Source organism: Haliotis asinina, chromosome 9 (assembly GCF_037392515.1).
Source record: "Haliotis asinina isolate JCU_RB_2024 chromosome 9, JCU_Hal_asi_v2, whole genome shotgun sequence".
NCBI classification, from domain to species: Eukaryota; Metazoa; Mollusca; class Gastropoda; order Lepetellida; family Haliotidae; genus Haliotis; species Haliotis asinina.
In genome coordinates, this window is record NC_090288.1 from 38,906,719 (window position 1) to 38,925,301 (window position 18,583).

An 18,583-nucleotide genomic window follows, 5' to 3' on the forward strand; every position below is an offset into this window, starting at 1 on the left:
CATTCATGGTATTAGCATTCAGTACAGCCTTTGAACAAGGGAAGGTCAGTGTTAACTCTGAAAGGAACACCTAGTTCTGTAGGAGTGATGGATTAGCTTGGTGGTTGAAGCATTCAGTCATCACCCTGAAGGCTCAGGTTTTATTCCCCACATGGTTGCAATGTGTGAAGTCCATTTCTGGTATCCGCCATTGTCATATTGCTGGAATATCGCCAAAGCGGTGGAAAATTCAACTCACTTTCACTTTCTCACTCACTCTAGGTCTGTAACTTGTGCAGCCAACCTGCCCATTACATGTTGGTAATCCCTTACCTTACACACTGCTCTTCCCCCCCACCCAATCACTCAATAGCCCCTCCCCAAGAGACAATCCCAAGATAGTGCTAACCTGTACCCCTTTGCCTTGTCCTCATAAGCCCTGTATTGTCCCTCAGTCCTCAATCCCACTAGACCAACATGCTCATCTAATTACCAGGGCAAGTGCAAAAGTTCATCTTCAGTACTTATTACAGACGTCTGCCTGTCACAAGTGGACATAATATAGGCTGAATGGAGTATCATCTGTAGGAGAGGCTTTAGGTTGCTTTGGTTCATATTCAAAACCCAATCTCTTAAGTAATCGCATTGTCTCTTATCCGGAACCTGTTAGTGTGAATGGGACCCTATTGGTATGCAACAGTATATTTTCAAGACCAGTTCCTGTGGGTATGTCTGTTAATCCTGATTGTTATGACATCCTCTTGTTTATGTGTCTGTAATTTGTCATGGTATCTTACAAAACTAATTCTTGGCTGTAGTTTGTATTGTTGGTGTGTCATTTCACCGGTTCCTTTGGGATAATAAATGTAATTTATGACTGTATTGCACTAGTTTCTCCTGTGGTTCTGGAAAAGGAAGATCAATGGCAGCCATGTCAACATTGTGATCGCTGAGTTTACACTCGGGATAACCTAGTTTTTCAACTGTTTGTCAGTTAAGATCAATGTGTGACTCCCCACATGGATAAAATATGGGAATCGGTGCTAGAATATTACTACTGCTGCCATACATCTGAAATATTGCGGCGTGGAACTAAACTCACTCACTCACTCACTCACTGGAACATTACCTGAAGATGGCATTATACATCCTCCATGGAATACTGTACAATGTACAGCTCTTTGTTCATTCAAATAACTGTACAGTCATGATATATGGGTATATACAAAGTTTATCATTATATATACCATCCATTTTATCATCCATTTTTTCAGGTTTACGGTTATTAATGATGCTTAATTTTCATTGGAGTTCGAACTCTCCTGTTACTCTCATTTACAAGTTTAATCTCTAATTCCCCAGGATTTTTGTCTGGAACTTGAGATCCCATTCAACCATTTGTAGCAGTCTTCCATATTGTTTAACATTAATTCTGTTGATCTACACAATCATTAAACTAACAGACTCTTTTCATTACAGTGGACTATGCGTGTATAAAATATTGACACTTCCTTCGATAAATTTAGACTTTTCTTGTTCTCTGTCTTAAAATTTACTTCCTGTTTCGCAGACAGTGAAAACAGTTAGGTCAGAACATCAGTAGCCATAGGCGTATTGATTGGTCTTGGAACCGAAACAGGAAGGTTATCAAGTTTTATTTTTGGAGCAAATTGGGATTTTCATAAGTCACTTAAGCCAGTTCTGACAAGGTAGAAACATTAATGGAGGATTATATTTCCCTGGCCCTTGAAGTTTGCCAAGAATAGCTCATTCATTTGTGTTGATATGAAGCAAACTTTTACTATCTTCTTGATGTGAATGGTGTAAGTGAAGGTCGATGAGGTCAGCTTATAATGGCAAACACATGGCGTCCTCTAAGGACAATGTGATTATGTTTCCCTACATACTAATTAAGATCAAAAGTGACTGATACTAGTTTCACTTCATCAATTCCATCAATCGTGCACATGAAAGTATGAACTATTTTTTGAAGCAGCACATGAATGTTGATTGGATGTGTGATACAAGAATGTATTCCATGGTTGATAACACAGTATGACCCATGCTGCACTGAACGTTATGCTGATTGGCTCTGTATGGTCTGTGACTGTTGGCCTGGTGAGAGGGGGAAGTGTGGCCAGTTTGGTCTGTTGACAAGCTACCGGTCTCAACACAGCTGTTAGATCTCCTCAGGGGAAATGACCTGAACTTATTACTTTCCCTGAAAACTGATGACACACCTCACAAAGGCTTACTTGTTTGTTTTGGTCCGGTTCATTTTCTCACTGGGCTATCTTCCTCATTACGTTGCCAGTACCAAAGTTTAAGTATATGTTTGTGTTTTATGTTTGTGTAACAGTCCTGCCAGGTGTTAGACTTGAACGTAGTAAGCATTTTGGTTCAGGATTTTAGTTTACATGTCTTCTAGGGTTTCGTTTTCTTTGAGTGTTTCTGATTTGGGTTCCAAGGTTTTCTTTCATGGTATTTTGTTTTTTAATGATGGGAGGGTGGAAAACTGCCCTTGAACAGCTCATCTTTTTTCACGTCGGGATCAAGTTGTCGATGTCAATGGTATCTGTACATCTTTGTTCTGGCTGTATGGTTACTTCAGGAATGAGACATATGTGCACTGGCTGTTCACAAGAATAGGAGTGTGAATGTAGATTTATGTCAGGAAGCAATATTCCAGCTACAACATAGTCCTGTATTTGGTAATTCAGGTATGATTGTTTTGTATAATGCTATACAGTCAACCTTAGTCTGCCATACAAACCTTCAAACAAACATATCAAGGAAAGCCCATGCTAGTCTAGATTCCCACTGAGGGGTCCTTAGTCTGCCATACAAACCTTCAAACAAACATATCAAGGAAAGCCAATGCTAGTCTAGATTCCCACTGAGGGGTCCTTAGTCTGCCATACAAACCTTCAAATAAACATATCAAGGAAAGCCAATGCTAGTCTAGATTCCCACTGAGGGGTCCTTAGTCTGCCATACAAACCTTCAAATAAACATATCAAGGAAAGCCCATGCTAGTCTAGATTCCCACTGAGGGGTCCTTTTCTACATGCATTTATATTATCATGAACTGTTTTTTCCTTCTGTGAAATATATTCATTCCAGAGAATGGGACAAGTGTTAGTTGAAATCACTCTGGCTGCACAAACTTCATCCACCTAATTCTGATGTATGTTGGTCCTGCAAATGATATTGTACTTGAGGATAGACTGAGGTCTTACCTTAGCAAAACATCCAGGATTTTACTGTTGTATCAACGGATGTTGCAGAAAGTCCAGGACTTAGATTTCGAAGCTCTCATAGCTCTAAGATAGTTGTAAGTTAATGTTAGTGTATGGCACTTACGACTATCTTGGTAAGAGTTGAGTACATGACGACAGATTTCTTTCAGGTAACGAGATACAAAACAATTGAGATAAGCTGGACCCAAAGAAGGAGATCTCTTGAAGTGATGGGGAATAAAGATTCATTTCCCTCCTTCTTCTCCAAGGTGGTCTCACCTTTCTGTATGATATGCACTGGACACATGACACCAACAGATAGGACTAGATGTGTGATGGTTCTGTGATTAAAACGTGAGATTCTGATATAAAAGTGAGAGTTTGGTGGTGGAAGGTGTGATAGGGACTGATACCATCGACAACACATAGGTCACATGGGGGTTACAGACAGGCTCAAGGCAGGACTACCAGTTGATGATAGTCTGTCTGTACTGGAGAGTTGATCTGTTAGTGCCAGTCTGAAAAATGGAGGGGGTTATTTTGCTTGCTGTTTGGGAAGGAAATATATGTGTTGTAGGCAGCCTTCAGTATGGAATCAAGTCAGACGGACTGATGTGATTGTGCAATGTTCTGACAGTAATATCTTGACACATCTTACACACGCACAGTTCTGGCTGACAACATCTCAGACAAACAGATGCAGACATCAGCAGGTCGACTTTAATGTTTGCACACAGACACAGAGAAGCCTGTCTTGTTTTGAGGTGAGTCTGCTCTTCATTAATCAAGTCGGTACAGTTCCCTGTTCAGACACACAACCTGAAACCTATGCTTGCTCCCTGCTGTGCTGACTTCAGGATGCAGCAAAACACTCAAAATGAAGCTACTCAATCCAACACGAAGGAGATATCATACAAGCTAATCGTTGTGTTTTCATTTGACAGAGGTGAACAGAAAACACGTTCCAGCTTTCATGTGATGTCCAGCCGACATCATGTTATAACTTTTTTACAATCTTTGTCAGTTTGTCATCAATCACTTGTCGATCTTTTACCGTAACCTTTGTCACACATTGTATTCAGTATCACCTTAACGTATCAACATATACTGACAGAAACAAAAAATGAAAAAGTGTTAATCAGTCCAAGTCTAGGTTATGCGACTCTATAGATTTCCACTGAAAATGAAGAAAGTCTCAGGGTTCCTTTAGTGATTTATATTTTTTTTTTATCGACTATTTTTTTCTGTAAAATATATTCATTTCAGAGGCTAGTTGTTAGTTTCTTTTTGTCCTATTCCAAGTTTTGTATTGCACTGAGTGAAAGTCAGTGGTGTTCCCTACTTTGCTTCTATCAGTATACCACTGGTACATTTTCAAAAGCTGGTCATGTTCAGACAAGTCTGTATCAACCAGTCCAGGTGGGATGTGTGTTTAATTAATGGTGACCAGCTGTCAAGGTCTTTATCACCTTATTAATAGGGTCCCTGGCTGGGCATACCTGTATGTAACTGACCACAGGTGGACCATCTAAAGCCATAGTGGACGTTAGCTTTGACTTGGGGCTGTAGCTGAACATCAATACTGACCGAGGGCATAGAATTCGACATGATCACTGGCTGGCAGTAGAGGCCACATGATACAAAGATAAACAACTTTGACACATAAATATATATAAATGTTAAATTTAACATCAGGCATTATGAATAAAATGTAAAAGACATGTATACATGTACCTGTTAGCTGTTTGGCCAACTTATTAATTATCTGATAAAGAGGCAAGAAGTAGATCTGGAATGGCTTTGCAAAGATTTCTATTGCAAACTTGTTATTAATAAAACTATAATGTGTTCATGCTCTTTCAAGTTCTAGTGACTATTAAAGTCATTTAAGATTATTAGAACTTTGCAGAATACTTTTTACGGAGGGTAGTAAATGAATTAGTGTATGATAGGTTTTGATACAATTTATACTAAAAACATTTTTCTGGCAATTTTGCTATTTTCCTTACATGTCTTTGTCTTCACTTTGTAATTGTCTGAATTGATCATGTCTCAGTCCTTGGTACTGTCATTGTGACATTTCTGTCAATATATGTAGTTGTGTGGACACTATCATGGACATGAAAGTCAGCACCTTAATTTATTTTGGAGCTTATGTATTAGCATTAATTGATTCTTCAAAAATATGTATTTTCTAGCAGATATTTCCTTGCAGTCTCTTTTGATTGCTTAATTTGAAAATAATCAAACAACATTCTGTTTGTAAATCTCCTTTTTATACATAGATATTGAAATTACTAAACTTTTAAAATTGTAAGATGTAATAGTATTCATTTTCAGTTCTCAGCTGCTTAATGATTCATTTCAGTAATGTTCACTTGACATTTATATGAAACAAAACAATTTGTGTTTATTATACATAAACACCAAAAGTTCAATGAGCTGAAAGTGATACCACACTTATGTAAAGTAAACTTCACATTCCTTTTTCCGTGTTTGAATTATAAGTTCAACATTATGATTACAAAACCCAAAGGATCACAGACCTCATGCAGTCATGTGTACAACTGCTTGGCTTGAATAATTTATTGATCCAAAATTTTCTTTCCATTGTGTTTGGTAGCCAGTGTATTCCTGCATGTTAATTCTAAAAGGCGTAGTTCATTGTATCCCAGCTGAGTGCTGGTGACAGGACAGTGTGAGACGCAAGGAGCTGCACTGTGTCCTTCATTGTCTGTCTCTAATTATGGCCACATCTGCCCTCAGATAATGGCTGGACAGTTTAAGTTATTTCATCACTGAGGTGAATCTGGATATTGATTCTGTTGGCTTGTTTTGAATGTGTGACATCCTCTAGCTCATGTTTCTGCGTGTTGGACAGATGTACATCAACATAGTAAAATGTTATGTCATATACCAGTACTGCAGTGAATGAAGGAGTCTGCAGTGAATGGGACCAATCTGACTGATTGGTTGTTAAATGGCATCTGCTGTGCTAGGAACTCAGCTGTGGGGCTGCTACAATATTCATACCCTCGATTATTGATCCCGATATCCAAGTTTTCTCTACGGAAACAGTCGAACACGGCGGCGATCACACTAACTGCAAATTATTACTACTTGCTTATTAGCAATGCAGTCGACTGCGGCTGCTTGTCGTGAGAGAACAGAGAATCGCTGACTGAAATGTTGAGTTGCCTTCTACTATTGGATTTGGTCAGTTTCCAATCAACATAATGTAGGAAGGGAAAATGGAGGACAGTGCTTTCCGCTTCGGATACGACTTTGAGGAGACAACATGGCTAGGGCAGGTTTGGATGTAGGAAAGGACATGGAAAACTGATTGTTTTGAGTGGACACGTGAAGCACAACAGTGATGATGCAGCATATTGTACGTCTTCGCATTCAGCAGTTGGAGATGGAGAAAAGGTAGAACGAGTCATTATAACTATCAGTCCTTGCTTACAGCTCTGTGTTGATATGAGACAACGGTGCTGGTGTATATAGGATGCTGATTTCATCATTTTATTAGGTCAGATTTGATCAGAGGTCGACACACCCCACTAATATTACATGAAATTTATGTGTGTTTACCGCACAAGACCGAAATTATCATTATATACATATTAATGTCTATATCCCCTTTGACAGTTCATGATTGATATTTCTTGTCAATTTTTATTTCGATGATGTTTGGTGCGAATGTATGCTATTCTGGTCTTATTATGCTAAATTAGGCATATTTTATGAGCCTTAATATGTATAGTTCTAATGCTATTGTTACAGCTCATTGAGAAACTGGTTGCGTGGTTTGGTCTATATTAGGATAGAGTGTATTGACTTTCTGTCGACAGGGGAAACATGGTCTGGGTGTCAATCTTGATTAATAGTGCTTGTTGACATCGTGAAGCAAAACATGAAAAAGCTATATACCTTGCAAATACTTACTCAGTTTAGAAATACTATGACTAATAAATTATTGGAAAAGTAAGATATATTTAGTCTAGTTTCTAAGGTCATAATGGACACATATTATCTATAGTGTTTTCAGATACATTAGATATCGACCTTTGTAAAGATTATTCTTTTCATTTTTCTGTTTGTTCAAGTTACTATATAATAGATATGTGGGATCATGATGAATTTAATCTGATATCCTGTTGTACCTTCCATTAACCGAAAATCTAGTCAAGAAGGGTGTTTGATCACTCGTACAATAGAGTAAAATTGATTGATTATGCTAATTCGCTAATCTGAAAAAAATGTCACCTAACCCTGGGTAATGATATCTGTTATACAGCAGTAGTACATATGTTCCGTATTGCCTGATGTGAGACACGGCTTGTCCTAAAATGTTTGTCCAGCTGTGCTCAACTGCCTGACAGCTGGAATGGAAAGGGATATATATCATTGGTCTGTTAATACATGGGTTCGTTATATTGAGGTAGTGGCTGTACCACAATTGTCCTTTCCATCTTGATTTGTATATTGAACTGCATGTTAACATCTATTTTGTTACAGTTATTTTGGCCCGATTGATATATACTGAACAACGAAAGTTAGGTTTCATCAATTTTTTTCAAAGATCTGTTTTCATGGTGAAAGCTAAAATATTGGTATATTGAAATCTTTCATATCCCCTACCATTTGTTTTGTTCATAATATATTAATTTGATTCCTAAGTTTTGATATGAATCCTATCCATGTAATACAGTTTGATAATGAAAGACAATATTTTACTTAAGTCATCATAGTTTATTTGTGTGTGAAAGTTACTGTGTTTTCTATTTGTTTTCAGTGTTTAGGTCAGTTAAGGTTAGGGTAACGATTCACCAAGACCTTGATAAGATTCTATTGATATTGGACCCCTTGATTCGGTCATTTTTTATTTGATTCTTCACACTAGTAAATATTTCAGATTTCATTAAACTCAATTAGTCAGCATTTTTGGCATGAAATCCATTGTCAAGTCAGTGATATGCAACAATTCTCAATGGATAATTAGCTCGGCATCAAGCAAACATGTTTTGTCTTATGCAAGCACTCAAACCTGCTGGAAATGAAGTCAAAATTACATTCTGGCTGTGTGGAAATAATTGAAATAGGTATTCAAATATCAAATTGAAATAGTGATAATGGTTGTCAAAAATCTGAACTATGTTGTCCAGTTCGATTTTCGATGAATCGAACAGAATTGTTGCAGCCCAAGTTACGGTTAGAGATATGTTCATGTTTATCCAACAGCCACATGGCCTTTCTAAAGGACCAGCTTTCCTGTGTTTGTAATATTAGGATTACTAATAAGCTATTTTCTCTCAACACTTCCTGTATTGTTGGAAAACAAAATGTCACCTCGCTGTCCTCCACAGATGTATGACATGGCCAGTGACTTGCAAGGCCTGGCTGAAATGTCATCACCTTTGCCTTTTGTAGCTCTTGCTGTCGTGTCCTCAATACTGGTTGATTTTATGAACTTGCAGGAACAGATTAATGTCACACCCACCCACCCACCTGCCCCAAATGATATTATAAAATCATACAAAGGAATATTGTAGTTTCTAACATGTAATGTCAAAAATAAATGTGAAAGTACAGTTGAGATGTATGAAAAAGGTATCTCATTTATTTCTTTTGGATTCTTAAATTTTTTCTTTTTGGTCTTCATTTTAGTCTGTATTTACACTGTTAACATATTCAAAGATGTATATTTCTGCTTTTTGTGTTATTAAATCTGATATTCCATACAAAACTCAGCAACAATCTGTGGATGGCTTGATGTACCAAGGTAAAGATATATTGATGTCATTGTTTGTAGAACATTACAGGGATGACTTCATTCACTGTTTTCTCAAGCAGTTCAGTATTTGGCATAAAATTGGACCAGACTGACTGTGTGTGTGGTATGGTGGATCTTATATTTGATGATTTGTGATTGAAATAAGATATAGATTGACATCTGAGACATACTGGACAGTGAGGTAGTCTAGTGGTTAAAACTTTGACTCATGCCAAAGATCGGGTTCATTGCCCACATGATTCCAATGTGTGAAGCCTGTTTCTGAATATTGATAAAAGTGGTGTAAAACCAAACTCAGTCATTTAGTCTGACACACAAAAGTCTGGGCTGTGCTGTGAACACAAGACCATCAATCATCCTTAAGTTATGTTTGGATTTTTACGAGTATACAACTCTCTAAAAGAGGACAAGAATATTAACTGAAGATGTCGACCAGTGTTTTTATTGAGAGGTGCAAAAAATGTATCTTATCATAATACACCAGCTGTGATGAGATGGTGCACATATTCTTACTTCGTATTTGAAGAGAACTGAATCCAAATTTGTACCTCTGATGACACTTCAGGGCGTATCAGCTTCTGACAGGAGCTTAAATATTTAGGATACTCCTTCCGTGTGACATTTTCTATCAGTGCACATGTGCATTGCATTATATCATTGTGTATACATGCAGCAGAGCAACTGCTGACAGTACCCTGCTTGATGGGATCTCCATGTAGGAAGAAATGGTGGAATAATGACCTTTAGTTTTCTGGCAGTAGCCTGTGACAGAATGTGTAGTCAGTGTCACCATGTTGTTGAAAGAAGTGATTTATCTGTGATTCTTTTCCAAACTTCAACTGGCAGTTTGCTCTGCCAGATCTTGTCTTTTAGCAAGGAGCTGAAGTTTTATCAGCAGTCCATGTGGCAAGCAGGATGTGGTGTGGCATCCATCACACTAGATGTATTGTTTTGCTTTATACAGGGTTTATGAGCTGCAGTTAGATGGGAAGGTCAGACTCACCAGAAGTAGGAGATAAATGACCAGTAGCTGTCATATTAATCATATTCGTCCATCACCAAGGGTATGGTGCCAGCATGTTCAAGGACATTGTTTCCTGATCTGGAATTGGATAAAACTCTCCAGACAGTGAGGGTGGTAATCACTTCTGATATGCCCCATGCTCAATATTGTTTGCTGCATCTCTGTAAGATGACCAGTAAGTGTTGCATACAGGATGAATCTGCATTCTGCTGTGGATGCTAGGGCTGAATAGATCAACCCTGTATGGATTGTAAGGCATAATAGATCAACCCTGTATGGATTGTAAGGCAGAATAGATCAACCCTGTATGGATTGTAAGGCAGAATAGATCAACCCTGTATGGATTGTAAGGCATAATAGATCAACCCTGTATGGATTGTAAGGCATAATAGATCAACCCTGTATGGATTGTAAGGCAGAATATGTCAACCCTGTATGGATAGTAAGGCATAAGGCAACCCTGTGTGGAATGCAAGGCAGAATAGATCAACCCTGTGTGGGTTGTAAGGCAGAGTAGATCAACCCTGTATGGATTGTAAGGCAGAATAAGTCAACCCTGTGTGGAATGCAAGGCAGAATAGATCAACCCTGTATGGATTGTAAGGCAGAGTAGATCAACCCTGTATGGATTGTAAGGCAGAATACGTCAACCCAGTGTGAATTATAAGGCAGGATAGATCAACCCTGTATGGATTGTAAGGCAGAATAAGTCAACCCAGTGTGAATTATAAGGCAGGATAGATCAACCCTGTATGGATTGTAAGGCAGAATAAGTCAACCCAGTGTGAATTATAAGGCAGGATAGATCAACCCTGTATGGATTGTAAGGCAGAATAAGTCAACCCAGTGTGAATTATAAGGCAGGATAGATCCTTTCTGAATGGATTGTAAGGTGGAATGGGTCAACCCTGTATGGATTGTAGGGCAGAATAGGTCAACTGTGTGTTGGTTGTAAGGCAGAATAGATCGTTTCTGAATGGATTGTTAGGCAGAATAGGTCAACACTGTATGGATTGTAGCACAGAATTGGTTCACACTATGTGGATAGTAAGGTTGAACAACCTGTCTGGATTCTAAAGCAGAATATATTAAACCTCTGTGTATTCTAGGGACTAATAAGTCTCAGGACATCTTATAATAAAGCTCACATGAATCACGTCTGATCGGTTCCAACATGCAACCCAGCAGGACTCTTAATATCGTTGCATGGGCAATTTGTTCTCCATCAATGTCTGATTCTTTCACCAAGACTTTCTCATTTTGATCCACATGCTGCTGCATACAGCCACAATTTTGCTGACTCGTATATATTCTCACTGACATCAGAATAAATTTATTCATCTCCAGATGACTCCATCAAATGTTCTCGGTCAGTGAGATTATGCTTCCATTCAGTTCATCTGAAGGCATTTAGTTCTTGGTAATCACCCCATCCACGATGATTTGACCTTGTTGGTTTGTATATTGAGTGACACCCTGACATAAATGTCTTGTGACAATAAACATCGTAATTTATGTTATCATATGCCTTTTAAGCCCACTTTATATTCATTGGCTCCTTCATGTTCATTCAATAGGCCTGTTGCTTGAGCCACATCAGTGAAATATCAAAGGCCAGCTCACATAATGATGTTTAATGGATTTGGATCACAATATTTACACAGAGTAGGGACTCTTTCGATCATATAATTGATGCCCACATTTTCTCATTCATATATGATTAGAGAAGTGACAAGCAAATTGCATCACAAGTAATTAAATGTGAAGGCAAAACGTTTCCATGTGACATGACAATGCAGGAAGGATTTGTTATCTTTTGGGATCATTGGGTAATGATGTAGACGTACCTGGAGGCTTGTGACGATCACATCTAATGACTGTGGGCAATCTCAAGGTGCCTCCCATCTCCACAGACATGGTTCAGTGGACCTCACAGTTGTCAATGACTCTGTGTGATTCTGAATGGGTTATCTATACGTCCCATAGGTGACACCAGGACTAGCTGTGGTTACATCTTTATTGTCTTATCTTTCTGCTTCAAGGGTTGTGTTGGGGTAATCGAGCAGTTCCTTCTCTTGTGTTTGTGCAGCATTCCTCCTGTTTGTGTAATTTGGACGAGCAGGTTAGTGAATCTGGATATATTCAGGATGTATATGGTTCAGGATTTGGATATTCTGTGATGGTAAGTCATGATTTAATCAGTTCAGGTGTTAGGTACAGGTGTTATCTGGAATAATTTTGCGCTTATACAAACTCATTTTCAGTTACTAGTACAGCATTAGTGATATTCACTGAAATGTCCTCCCAAAGGATTTTGGTGATTTAATGTCTGCAATTCTTCCTTCTCTTACTCATAAATTTCAGTATCATAGTTTTTCTATTTAATGTTTGCTTTTGTTATGTTGATGAACTTCCCTATAAACTACTTCATGCAGTCTGTTTAAACAGTTCATTAACCCAAACTTTCATATGATTATGTGGGGCTCATTTAACTCAAGACTGGAGTGAAATGAAAAAAAGATGTAAAAATAACCAGACAATGCATTAATCATTTCTTACATAAGCATGTTGAATGTAGCTGTTGGTGTCTAGCTTTGAATTGCTATTTAATGTTCTGGACCTAAGTGCTTGCTGGACAATAAAGTATCTTGCCTGCTGTTTTATGTGTTAGGTCAAAAGATCTGGCTCACACCAGAACCTGGCCATGTTCACTGCTTGCTAGCACCAGGGTTTAGAAAGGACAAGCATACAGGCAAACCAGACAAACACCATGACCGGCCAGTATTGTTGTCTAATTCAGGTAATTGTTGTGAAAATCCTACAGTGGACGTAGGCTCAACTGACCCTAGGTCACAAGGTAATGTGTACAGGTGTTCAAGGTGGTCAGTCCAAATGGAAGACATGTGAAGCAGACGTCAACTGCGACTGGAGATATAACTTGGGTTTTGCTGTGAGATATGTATGGATGGTGTACTGTGTGTGTGCAGGGCATCATGAAGTGGTTTTAAACTATATGTGAATTCTGACAGTGGATGAGGAAGTAGGAAGGTTTTGTATCATTGGACGACTTTCCATATGGATCTCTCAGGATTTCTATGCAAGTGAAACTGGTAAGGGATTTTATCAAGGAAAATGAATCTAGATTTTCATAGGCCACTGGTCATGGCAGTGTCAAGTACCATTTTCATCAAACCAGTGAAAAATGTCATAGCAATCTTGCATCATTTTCATCAAACCAGTGAAAAATGTCATAGCATTGCCTTGCATCATTTTCAGCAAACGTGAAAACTGTCATAGCAATCCCATCCTACATTTTCAGAAAAAAGTGAAAAAGTGGGGTTAAATGCAAGATCAAATTTAGAAAACATAGAAGCAAACACTGTTAACCCTTCGTCTGTGATGGCAAAAAATAATTAAGTGTGAGGAAGTGCAAGCTGTTAGACTGGGGTTTCAGAAAGCTGGACGAAACTCCTCCATGTGCTCACTTCCCTTGGGTATAAGTTTTAGGTCATTGTGTAACTGGCTGTGGCAAGCTAAGAAACGTTACATGACCACAGATTGTAATTACCACTGTGGAGTCAGACCACATCTTACAACATTGCATTAGATTGAAGTTCAAGTGGTAAGCACATGGTCACGGAACCATGACGTTATGTCAGAAGCTTGTGTGATTACTTCCTATGTTGTGACAGTCGTTATGAGAAGATAATTGGACTTTAATTGCTGGGATTCACCAATTATAGGATGATATTTATGAATTATTACATATTTATCCCAGACTAGGTTTGTTGAAACCTGGAAGGACAGCAAGGTTTGTGAACCTAGTGATATTTCTTGTGTTTGTTCAACTTAGGCAATGGTTAGGTCGAAAATGTATTTGTGGTCAGTTTTCAGTCCAGGATCGTTCCTATTTAGACAGATGTAAATTCACAGACGAGTGAGTCCTTTTGAGACGTATTATGTCACTATGAAGAGTTGTAACATGATGTGGGCAAATTCTTCACTTCTGTGATCTTCTCCAGCCAGACGGTTACACTTATAGACATACAGATAGCCAGTGATCCGAGATAATCAGTATCGTACAACTGCCAGATAGGTTTACCTCAGAACTTCGCAATCTCAGTCTGAATCTTGCTTTATGTAAGCATTACATGGATGATAGTGTGTAGCTGGATCTGCTTTGGAGTTTTCGCTGACTACAGGCAAGTTAATTACATTTTTTTTCTGTTATTCAGGCTTATTTTGACCCTAAGTAACTGTTTTAGGATACTGAGAATAGTGGTAAATGCTTTAAGCAGCAAATGGGGGTGGTAGGGTAGCCTAACGGTAAAAGCATCTGCATGCCACGCTGAAGACCCATGTGAAGCCCATTTCTGGTCTCTCCTGCTGTAATATTGCTGAAATATTGTTAAAATCAGCATAAAACTATACTCACTCACTCACTGAAACAGTGAATACAGTATGTGTGAATAGACTAGGCCTGTACAAAATAGGGTCTGGTTTTCAAAACATACGAGTTAACTTCATCATGTCATTGTTGACACTGTAGGTTGGTTTATAAAATTTTGATGAGGCCAGAAACTAGCTTGAAACATTCTCATAATATGCAGATATTAAATTCTTTGGAGAGTCGTGGGTACGGATATGACCAAAAACAAACTTTGTCACTCTTGTGATCCTGAAACCTGACATCTATTTAAGATATTCTGAGTATGTTGAGAACAAAAAAAGTTACGTCAGAGCTTATGAACATGGTCATGAGTGTAAATATCCCCTCATTATCATTCTCGGTCAACAATCGCGAGTGCTCAGTTTGCAGTTTATGTGGCATAGGGAGGATGGAGACGTACTGGGCATGTGACCCTTACGTGTTGGCAGCAGAGACACTCGAGATTTGTTACAGCACCAGGACATTTAGTGCTGAGACGAAAATAATGTGACCTATGCTTTCTGCTTGCTTAATTAATACCTGTTAATATCCTACAGGTTATTTTGGATTTTACCTTGTGGAACAGCTGGTGGTAAGGAGGTGAGATTGTTGGTTAAGTTGTTGAAGAGTTGTTGTTTGTGATGAGTACATGCAGTGATTTGTAGGATGAACTGGTAGGTATTGTGTTGTTTACATGATGGCTGTTGATGTTTGTTGTGTTGGAGTATTGTCATTTTCTTTGTGATGATCAATCACCTGTCATAGCTTGTATGCTACGAGTGAAATCAGTTTGTTGTTAATACTTATTGAGATTGTTCAGGATGATTATTATGACTGCTTGGAACAGAGGTATAGAGCTTTGTCTTTTTGGAATCTATTGAAATTTCTGGACAGAATAACGAGTGAGTTCTGTTTTGCATTGCTTTTAGCAATATTCAATCAGTATCATGGTAGGTAACATCACTTGTGTTCATGTGAGGAATAGGCTTTCATATTATGAGTGAATGCTTTAATCACAAGGGTACCGTTTTACCACCCCTCTAGTCAGAATAGGTCAGTGGAACTTTGTGCTTGTCATGTGACAGTGGTAAAGCTGAGTGAATTTATTTCGTGTCATTGTACGCCAAGGTTGTACAGCTATGGTGATAGCTGGTTGTCATATGGGGTCACATTAGTGCTGGGATCACTCTGTTCAAGAACACCCTGGATTGGGAGTGTTGTTGCTCAGCCTTTCAGCCACTGGTTTGCTGGTTCACACTCCACTATTTACACTCAGCTATTATATGGGTTGACTAATGCCTATAACCTTTTGAACCGAAGTTCGCTCGCTTATCATCAGTCATTACACCTGGATCAAAACCATCACAAAGATTAAAAAAATATTCAAATTCTTCAAAGGTCATTCATCCAAGAATCCTAATGGTAGTTAGAGCTTCATCGTTGTTGCACAATGATTCACTAATTGTGAAATGCAACTCTGCTTAGCACATTAACAGAATTTAATGTTAAATGCCTGATCATGAATGCTTTACACAAAGGTGATAAAGTATTCACCATCATACAAAATGGATGCAGCTGAACAGGTCCACACACTTGAAATGTGGAATGCTGTAAGTTTCCTAATGGTGACTAATCCTCCTGTGTGATCTGCGGTGGTGTTTATGAAGGGTTTAACATTCTGATTATAGTAATCTACTTGACACTTCAAGTGCAGTTACCTCTAGTCAGATGTGCCCCGACCAGGTGGGAACCAGGAACTGGAGTTGGGGGTTAGATCAGAAGCGTTTCTTACTGTAAGCAGATTAAACACATTCTTGGAAGATTTTAGTACCGTTTTAACTTAGTTCCCACTTCTTGCGACAGAAGGATTATAGTTGGTGGTAGGATTTGTCCTTTGAAGTTTAATCGCCAACTAACAGTTTCAATGTACTGCTAATGTTACTGTTTAAAACTGAATCTTAGGTCAATTGGTCCTTGCCGTAATCCTAATCTATGAGTCTAGAGATGTGGAACTTCAAAGATTTGAATAATACAAAACATCAAAGACCTCCATCCATTACTTTAGTTCAAAAACTGTTCTATATGGTGAAGTATTTTAATTAAGTAATGTATGTGAAAATGTCAGGGTATTTCTGAATATATCTGTATATCCATCATCTACATTGTGCAGCAGACGTCCATCTTGTAGGTGTTGTTATGACCACGCTGGAATCAGACATGATTATTGTGAGGAGAGATTTTGGTTGAACTATGGCTGTTGATTTTTGGAAATGGGCAATTTGAGGAGCTGTAGTGTGTGTTACCAAGAACATTACAATTTCCTAGCCACAACTAGCTGTATTAACTTCATTTGTATGTTTACAATTTAAAGAGATTGACTGTGGCAACCAAACTTACTTGTGAATTTACTTTTTTCAACCATTTCGAATCATTTTATCATTAAATTTGCTTTTAAACAAGTACCCACACGGAGTGCATCAGTCATATTGTAAAGAAAAAGTGTTTGAAAAAGGGAGAAAACATTTGACATTTATTATGTAGAGTGTGTGACGTGTTGTATCAGGGTAATGAGAACGCTGACAGGTATATGACCGATGTAAGCAGGTATGCTTATGGCAGGTAGATTCACAGGTCTATTTCGGGGTGAACCAACACCTGATTACATATATGGGACCACACCAGTCAGTGAAGTAGTCGTCCTTAGAAAACAGCCACAATGCTCACAATGACTGACCTGGGCCCTGTTGGTATATACCACACATGTTCGACTGGGGCGATCTGTGGTTACAGTATTTATCACACCTGCCAGTGCAGTCTGAGAAAGAGCCGTTACAATCAGGTGGTAATTAAGCTGTTTACCTTGGTCCATTGTCTGAATTGAAGATTTGCATGCATTGTTAATTACTATCTTCACTGTTGACTTTGTCAATGAAACTTTATCAGAGTATAAATTTAAGGAAAGATGAGTGTTTATTTAGCTACCAATCTTTATTTATGTTTAAATATGTTATGACTTAATCTTATTTTTTTAAGATTGTATAAATGGATTTGTTGTTGTTTAAGATTTTCAGCATCACTTGGATTTTAAGAACCTAAATGGATGTATCTGTGATTTATACAATGAATGCAACAGTGAATTGTTTGATGAAAACTTTGAAGTAGGATCTTGCCTGAATTACTGCAAACAATGTTGTGGAGGGTAAAGGAAAATATTGAGTAAGACTGTTGATTTATCTCTTGTGAATATCAGATATGTGCCTGGGGTGTTTTATAAAGTACCTTGATCCATACAGAAACATCATAGTGATTTGTTTCCTGTTTTGACTGAGGATTATTACCCACAGACGGATCCAGTGTTTCTCTTTGAAGAATTTTCAGATGATGATTATGATGATGATGACAACGACGATGATAACGATGATGGGGAAATTCAACTTGAGTTGGTGTTTCCCTTTGACGAATCTAGGTTTAGTCTAAATCTTATAAAACTTTATGTAATAGCAGTGCCAGTGAAATATACTTACTGTGCCATTGTGAAACTGTTCATACACATTTTTTGATATTTTATTTGCAGAGTTTGTGTAAAATATATATAAAAATTTGAGTTGTGATCAAATAGAATCATTAGTGTCAGAACTTAAACCAAATGCAATCTGGTTTGTATTATACCTACGCTCGTTCCACATCTCAAGCCCAAGGCATCAATGTATAGAAAAGCCCCCCCATTGTTTGTATGTTGTAATCCAGACTATACACCTGGGGTGCTGTCACACTTAGCTAATTAACAGTTACCTATACCCCGAATTCCCCACCCACAGCTGGAGTACTCCATGATAAGAACTAGGTCACACCACCCAAGGGCTAGGGGTGGGGCCAGCAGGAAGGATTAAGTGAACAGGCAGAGTGTGTACTCCAGGAGGATGCAGCTTGTGTGAAGGAAGACTGCATGGGATGACGAGTGTTGATGTTGATGGTGATAGCGATTGAATGCTCAGGAGATCTGTGTTTCAAATGGACGTCAAATTGTCTGGGACTTGTGTTCTTCCAGGATATGTTTTCGGTGTATGTGAACAGTGATTTATTTTGGTATGATGTTCAGTTTGGATATTTGAAGG

At 38.3% G+C, this 18,583-nt stretch overlaps 1 protein-coding gene across 4 annotated transcripts in view; it reads left to right on the plus strand.

Moving 5' to 3' along the window:
* Positions 1–18,583, plus strand: part of LOC137297027 (IQ motif and SEC7 domain-containing protein 1-like) — a 175,105-nt gene that overhangs the window by 99,082 nt on the left and 57,440 nt on the right. Inside the window, exon 1 of one of the 4 annotated variants that reach the window (XM_067828976.1) lies at positions 14,857–15,068. The exons of the other annotated variants lie outside the window; for them this stretch is intronic. The gene's annotated coding sequence lies outside the window, so the exon portion shown is untranslated. Of the gene's footprint in view, positions 1–14,856; positions 15,069–18,583 lie in introns of those variants that run through there. 4 annotated transcript variants of the gene reach the window in all.